Raw genomic sequence first — 8,045 nt, 5'->3', positions numbered from 1 at the left:
CGAGGATATAAATAATCATATCAGTCATGGATTTCCAGAAGTATGTAGATGCTCAAAGATATATCAGGGACCGAGACAAATGCATAATAAAAATACGCAAAGCAATGTATTGATTGTGTTGGATGTTTTATTTCCATGGAAGATTAGCAGAACTTAAGTGCCACCTTCTCTCTGTTTTGTACGCCACCACAGTGCCTTAGCACATAATTAAATACATGATGGCTTTTATAAACCTGCATTTATTTTTATTTTTTAAAGCTGAGTTTTCGTAGATTCATACTAGAAAAATAATCCCTGATGGAGGTGTTTCTGGAGATGGAGAAAGGATAAGAAACTGATGTAGAAGTGGTGCAGAAGAGAAAATAAAAGTGAGAGGGAAGAAGGTAAAAAGAACAAGAAGACAGAGTGGTTAGGGTAAGGGTTTGCAGTGAGAGCAGCTGAGTGTCTTTAGCAGTAGAGAAGAGCAGGATAAAGAAATCAGGACCAAAGGCAGTGCAGGTAAAAAAAGTATATATAAATAAAATAAAATCCCAGTGATTCCTGAGACTAACAGGCCAGTTTTGCTGGCTTTCTGCAGACCAGGTTTCAGGAACAATGGTGAGCTTTACAGCAATAGCAACAAAGCTACAACTACCCACTATCCCCGCCTCACAACAAAAGCAAAAGCAGCAAGTTGCACAGTAAAGACAAATGCACTTTCTTGTTACTCCAATGCTAAACCTACCTGCCATGAATCCTTTCATTTCTTTTCTCCAAGGACTGTAACATTTCACACTGTGGCAGACTGATACAGATTGTATTTGCTGTATAAACATTAGTGGTTGTGGGCACGAAGCTCAGAAACAGGGAATCTCCTTGGTTCCAAATACCTCAGGTCTGTTCCTCAGAGCTGCACCGTTACCTCAAAGACGTGAATTACACCATGTTTCCCAAGAAGAAGCCTTGAGTTTGCTGTCTTGGAGATGATATTCGGTATGAGGCAAAGGGGACTGCAGGGTGGGAAAGAGAGGAAAAAGGAAGGGAAAGCCAAGCTTTTGCAAGCAGACACTCATGTAAGTCCCTGCCTCTAACAAGGCTTTCTAAGCCTGTTTGAAGCCTGTAACTCCACAAGTGGCTGTCTCACTTCCCAGCAAGGCACTGAGGTTGGGGCTGGTGGATGGGAGATGTCAGAGGAGAACCATCAGCTTGGTCTGTGAGGATCTTAGGTACGCATGCCTGAGGAATGGAAATACATTGCTTAGCACACGTTCATGCTGGAAAATGAGTTACAGTATGCCTCTGGCCTCACTGCTAATGAAAGAAGGACGGATGCCACCACCTCATGCATAACCAGGCACCTCTTCTGCAAAGCAGAGACAAGTGTCCACACACCTGCAGGCACTGCACTCTGTTCCCTCTGCAAGGGCTTGCCAGGCAGTGGAGCACAACCAGGCTGGTTTTGGCTGAAGTCCAAGTGCCACTTGAAGATTTTTATCCAGGTGACTGTGTGTTCTGTTTTTTAATCTCTAACATCCTAGTTTAAATCAGACTGACCTCAGTATCAGCCTAACAGAGCGGATCATTTGGTGACACAGAGAAATGAAAACTTTCCCCTTGGGAAAGGAGAAGAAAAGTTCATCTGCAGAGCCAAATTGTAAAAAACCATGCTACTCCTCCAAATCCATGCCTAGATTGGGTGGTCAGGAGCATCCTGGAAACCAGGAACTTCGAGCAGAGGAAGAGACAAATCCAAGTGCAGATTGGAGAATACCTCTACTCACATCAAGCAGTGGAAGGCAAATAAAATGCAGACAATGCTTAAAAACTCCTGCACTGTTTTTTCTGGTGTTTTGATAACAGACATTAAGAAGCTTGACAGCTGCAATAATTTCTCCTGCTATGGTCATTGTATCTTCTTTAAAACTGATCAAGTCAGTACAAGAAGCAAGATGTCACTATCTATTGAAACACTGTGATTTTGGTTTTGAAATTTCTGTAAAAAGTAAATATGCTTGATTTGGAGAAATCCTGATTAAAAATATGTACTACAGCCACAGAGGCAGTCCCCTGCTTTAAAATCCTATCTTGAAGCTATCAAACTTACCTTCCACTCAGTCCATTATGAAGAGTCTTAACTACATTGAGGACTTGGCCAGCCAGCCACTGACTTTCATTTCTTGATGCTTTCTTGATCTCTTATAACTCACTGCTGACCATATTGTTGGGTTTTGTTTTTGTTGTTTTGGTTTGGCTTTTTGTTTTTGTTTGTTTTTTTTTTTTTTTTTTAAGTATGTGTGGGTGCGTATTAGCTGTTAAAAAGCAATTTGCATACCTTAGCTGCACTCAGCCAAGAAGCAGCCACAGAACTCAACCTAATAAATCACAACAAGGGGAACTCACAACAGTGGGGCACTCATACTGCCTTTGGAGCACTGGAGTCTGATAGCAGAGCTGCCAGATTCACCCTTGCCCACTTGAGGCTCCAGGAGGACATGTCCTCCAGCAAGTTGCCACAGCCCTAGTTGAGCATGGTAAATATTTTCAGCCAAAACAAAGGGGAGATGAGTGTTTCCAGCAGTTTCCAAAAATCAAATTCAAACACTGCCCCAATTCTGCTCCAGTGTTGTTTCTGTTATCTGGCCAGCTCTCATTAATAGCTTCTTTTGGACCCATAAAAAACAGGCACATAGAAAGAAAATACTCTCCTGACAGGCAGACCAGGCTCTTTTCAGGAAAACAAAACAAAACAAATAAAACAAAATAAAACAAATATATATATACCCACACATATATATGAGGAAGAAATAAATTGGGTTTTTTGGAGCGTGTTTGCCACAACCCCCCCCCTTCTCCATCATTTCCTAGGAGAGCACACTGATTTCATTGAAGGCAGGTTGTTTCATGGTCTCCCTTAACACAGCTCCACTAATAAAAACACCATTGAAAAAAAGTGTACCAAAGGCTAGAGAATACCTGGAGTGAGCACAGCCACAAGCTCATGCATTTGCCACCATGTGGGGAAATACAACTTGCCACAGAAAAAGACAGGGCAAAGTTTTTATCCAGTGTCTGTCTTAGGATACAGAAAAGGTCTTGAGTGATTTTAAAGCTTCTCTCTTTTCCAAATGATATCAGGAGATCTAGCAAGACAGAATGTTATCTTATACCCCTTGCTTCACTTGCCATCTTAGATGGTCATAACTGTATTTCCAAACTGTTAGTTTGGAAATATTGACAACCTTTTCCTGTTCCTGAAGACCAAGGCAGTGTTTTTGGTGAGGTGTCCTGGGTACCACTCACCTGTCACCCTTCCAGAACAGTATCAGAGTGTTTTGTCCTGTTGATCTGTGCCAGACAGCTTGCTAGAAAGCCCAGCACAAGCCAGCCAGCATAACCAAATACAACATCTTCTGCTTCGGTTAAAAAAAAAAAAAAAGAAAAGCCCAGAAACTGGGCCATGTCTTGAAGTAAATAAATCATTAAGATCTATGGAGATCTGAAAAGAGGAGTGTTTTATAGTGGTCTTATTGTAGAGGTTTGATAGTAACCAAAGTCTTGAACTTTGGCTTTGGTTTTAAAAACATTCTAGTGCTCGGGCTGATTTTCAACAAATCCAGCTCTGGGGCTTCTGGCATGGGATCAAAAACTCCAAAAGAAAAGAGTCACAAAGCTGCTATCATATAGAAAATTCACTCTTCCAATTCAATTTTGCCAATAAAACCTGATAGTTAGCATTCCTGGGACAGTCTTTGGGGTGGAGCAGGGTAGGCCTGGATGATGGTTGACACAGAATCATAGAATCATAGAATCATAGAATCATTTCAGCTGGAAGAGACCCTCAGGATCATCAACTCCAGCCATAACCTCACCTAACTCTAGCACTAAATCATGTCCCTGAGAACCTCATCAAAACGCCTTTTAAACACCTCCAGGGATGGTGACTCCACCACTTCCCTGATCATAACAGCAATGACATTGACATATCACTTACTCCATCTCCTTTGATAGAAAAGGCACTGGATACTCATGCCTAATTTGGATCTTGCAAGGAGGACTGGTAAGTAGGGGGTGCACACATCCAATATGATGGTGAAATGATGGTGACAGTAATGATGGGTGAGTAATTAGGGGCAGACCTATGGTTCCTGTGGTCTGCTGTTGCATGAGTGTTTTCCCAGTCAGCAAAACCAACATGAGGCAGTTTGATCCTTAGCATTTCCCTGCTTGGCCCAATCAACCCTTCCTTCCCTGCACTGCAGGTCACCACACCAGGTCAGCCAGCAGAAGCATTCACTACACATTGAAACACGGTATATGTAGAACAGAACCTCCAACAGAAAAGTAATTTATTCACGTATTCATATCAAACTAAACCCACTTAATTTAAAAATACATGTTAAAGCATTTACTTTCAATTTTAAAACCTCAGACCTACAGCACCTCATGCCCCCATATAGGGGAGGGCAGCCGTTGTGTCTTGCTCCTCCTCCTCTCCCCACATTGCCCAGCCGTGTGCTCTCCCAGCCTCGTGCTCCAGCACTCACTGCTTTTGCTTCTGTGAGCTGCTGTGACTAACTCAATAGAAAGCTACCCGGCCAGACTAGCTTCCCACTGCCCTAGAACATCACAGCATTTCAGACAACCAGACGGATGAGTAGTCTCTTCTCAGTATTGTGGGGAGCTGTGCCTTTAGCTTACGTACTCCTCTTTCAGACAAGCCAGGCTCAGTGAGCTGCTGTCTCTTCCCCACAGCCCTGTCTATTCCCATCCCTCCCACTTGTGTTCAATGTAGCCGTCAATCCTCCATATAACAAGTCATTTTGGTACCCTGGTGTGAAGGAACTCTGTTCTTTGCTGTTGCCAAATGAGTTTTCAGTCAGATAAGCCACTGGAAGTGACTCACACTGTGGCCACACAACAGCTGCTTTCAGTGCAAGGGGATCAGAGGCAGCACCTACCTGAAAAAGTGCAACTTCCCTTAAAAAGCACACCTCCCATCCAGCCCAATCAACTTAATTTAAGAACTGCTGTGGGCCTTGGGACATTCCTGCCTGTAGCTGTGCATTTTTGTTCTTTTGTTTGCACCAGCACTGATGCTCACCCCACACAGAACTGTTCCAGCTTGCTAAACTGGAAGAAAACAGCTTACTTTTTTGAAGGGGTTTGCTGCAGGTTTAGCAGGCTGGACTAGCTTACCTTGTGGATTACGGAAGGAGAGTGAGGAAGGGCAAAGCAGCCCCTGTTCAGATCAACTGCACTCACCGAGGAAGCTCAGCAAGAACCTGAGCCTGCAGCGAGTTCCCTGTAAACGATGACACTCAGGATTTACCCCCTTCATGTCGAAGGGAATGTTAGCTCTGAAACTGCACGGTGGTAATACAGATAAGCTCTCTGGCTGCTGATAGTTTTATTAGAAACATCCATCTAATAGGATAATCCCTAACTCAAACAGCTCTCCCCAGGGTCAGAAGCCACAACTATGCTCAGCCCATACAGAAAAACCTCAGGTTTTCTCCACAACAGCTTCCTGTAAATGTCACACATTTGTCAATACAAAAATCTGCTGGATATTGAAAACAGAGGATGTGGAGGCAGTATGAAATGGAATATAATTTAAAATAAATAACACAGGGGCTACCACGAAGTGTACTAGTGACTTTTACACACAACTGAGTGGAACCCACTGGACTTTTCATGTTCAAATGAAGTTGACACATAATTTTGAGTCTGCTGCCTCCCCCCCCCTCCCAGCCACACATTTTAGGAATGTGGGAAGAGACTTTGACTCCATTGCGGCACACATTGCATGTGATCTTACTGAAAACCTAATTTCAAGCACAGAAATAGGCCAGCTTAAATACAAAGGGAAAACATAAATTAGGCCCAAATATTCTCTGGGAGCAACCAAAGATGAGAAAAAGGAAAGTGAGGGACAGATAACCAATGAATAAAATGTATTCCTAAATGCTGGGAGTTTTAAAAAAAGATGCTTTCACAGGAGTATTCAAAACAAAGTAGAAGCAAGGTGGAAAGACCAAGTGATGTCCTGCCTGTTTTATTTTCATTGAGCAAAAGCACAGAGAGTAAACAAAAAGTACAGAGAGAGAGAATGCAAAGGTTAGTTCAAAATACTTTTAGCTTTAAACTGTCAACAGCACATCAGCCAGAAGCTTTAACTCATATGTGTCTCTCTGATAAAAAGAATCTTATTTATTTCATTTTTTTGAGTGGTCCAAAATTCTGTCTCTATTTGCGTCATTGCTTTGTGGGTTATTCTGACGCTTTGCTTAGCATGTGCTTGCCTTTCTAACAAGCCAGGGCAGCCAGAGCAATGCACTCCTCAGTAGCATTAAAAGAGAAGAAAAACCACTCCAGAAATACACGGCAGGGATGAGTAAGCAAGCCTGCCTGGTTGTTGACCTGCGATATACTCAGCAATTCCAGCAGAGGAAATATTTATCTTAGAAGGGCGCGTAGCTTCCGCTGGGTTTTCACTCCAGCACTTAAACTGGGTGCTGAAAGTTTTAATGATTAGATGATTTTTTTCCCCCTTTTGAGTCACAGCAGTGACTTTTGCTGTGTGCTTTACCTGCTTGAGCAAACAGTCGGTGCTGTTTGGTGTATTTCAGGGGCTGACCGGGAAACTTCTCTCAATGTCCAGCGACAGCCCAAAATGTTCACCTCCCTTGCAAGTTAGCAACATGGATAAATAGCAAAGCAGATTGGCTGGGTCACAGGTAGGCGACCTCCCCTCCTCCAATAAAATCTGCCTTCCTAGGCTGGGTCTCTGGAATCCTAACACCGCTGTTAGGCCAAGAGCAGAGATCCTCATGCCTGTGGTATTTGCTCAGAGGGCATGACCACTTTGGGCAAGTCTTTCATGTGAGTCAGCTTTAGCTGATCCATGGGAAAATTCCTTTGTGTTGTCAGGCAGGGTTTGCTCACAGTTTCAAAGGATAATCCGACTGAAAGGAAAATGCATCTAAATTTTAGCATATTTCAGTCAGCTCTTCAATTAAACCTGGTGCAAAGCAAAGGATGCTTGGTTTTCTTTGCAGGTCAATTTTAGTAAGGAGAGCCCTCAATAAGGAACAGCTTTCTGAAATATGCCACTCTCTTGCTGGATTCTACATCATCTCTGACCACAACAAACGTCATATATGCAAACAGCATTGAAATAGATTCAGAAGAAATGTTTAAATTCTGACTATGACACCTGGAGAAAGCAAATTAAAGAGCTAATCCTTCAAACTTTTATTCCTTTGGCTACCCTGTGTACTGTCAGGTTCTTTAGCCATCGAAGAAGAGGCACCAGGGCCAGCGCAAAGTCAGGGCAGAGTACCTTCCACTCACCTCCCATGTTCCTGCGTGAGGAGCACCCAGAAGCCTTCACTCCCTCATCGTCGTGGAAGGGCTGTTCATTCAGGACAGACCAAGGGCACTGGAAATCCTGGTGTCATTTTGATTGCCCAGTCAATGGCTGGGACAGTCAGGTCTCCATCAGTTGAATTCACTGCTGATATTGTGGAACATGAGTAAGAATGGCAGAACACAGGTTCACCTTCTTACAGAGCCTGCAAAAACACATATATTGTCCATCCCAATGGTTCTAGGCACTACTGCCAGGTAAACAAATAGTGGTCACTCTATGATGGTAAACATGCACCAGGTGTTCAGAGCCATTCTACACCATATCTGCAACCTGGCTCAATTCTCTCCTAACACAGTTACTGCATCCCTAAAAATATCCCATCTATTTTCCATGATGCCTCACATTAAGAGAATCTCAGGGACTAGGAGGGTTTCAAATGTGGGCCAGCAGAGACATCCTGCTCTTCTGACACAAAGAAGTTGAGGACATCTGCAAGGAATGAGAAGCTTGCAAACTGGATGCATGGACACAGTAGTTTAGTTCCAAACCCTTGACTGGAATGAACTGTCGTGGCCTGTTGACTTCAGTGGACAAAGTTGTGTTGTTCTATGCCATCTGAGAAGGGCGATGTAATGTATTGTAATCAGCCATCAGTCATGTCACGAAATAAGTTGCTAATCACACTTTTTTTTTT

This window comes from Nesoenas mayeri (assembly GCF_963082525.1).
Source record: "Nesoenas mayeri genome assembly, chromosome: 1".
In the NCBI taxonomy this organism is placed as follows: Eukaryota; Metazoa; Chordata; class Aves; order Columbiformes; family Columbidae; genus Nesoenas; species Nesoenas mayeri.
The sequence above is the reverse complement of the archived record's forward strand: the minus strand, read 5'-3'. Positions refer to the sequence as shown.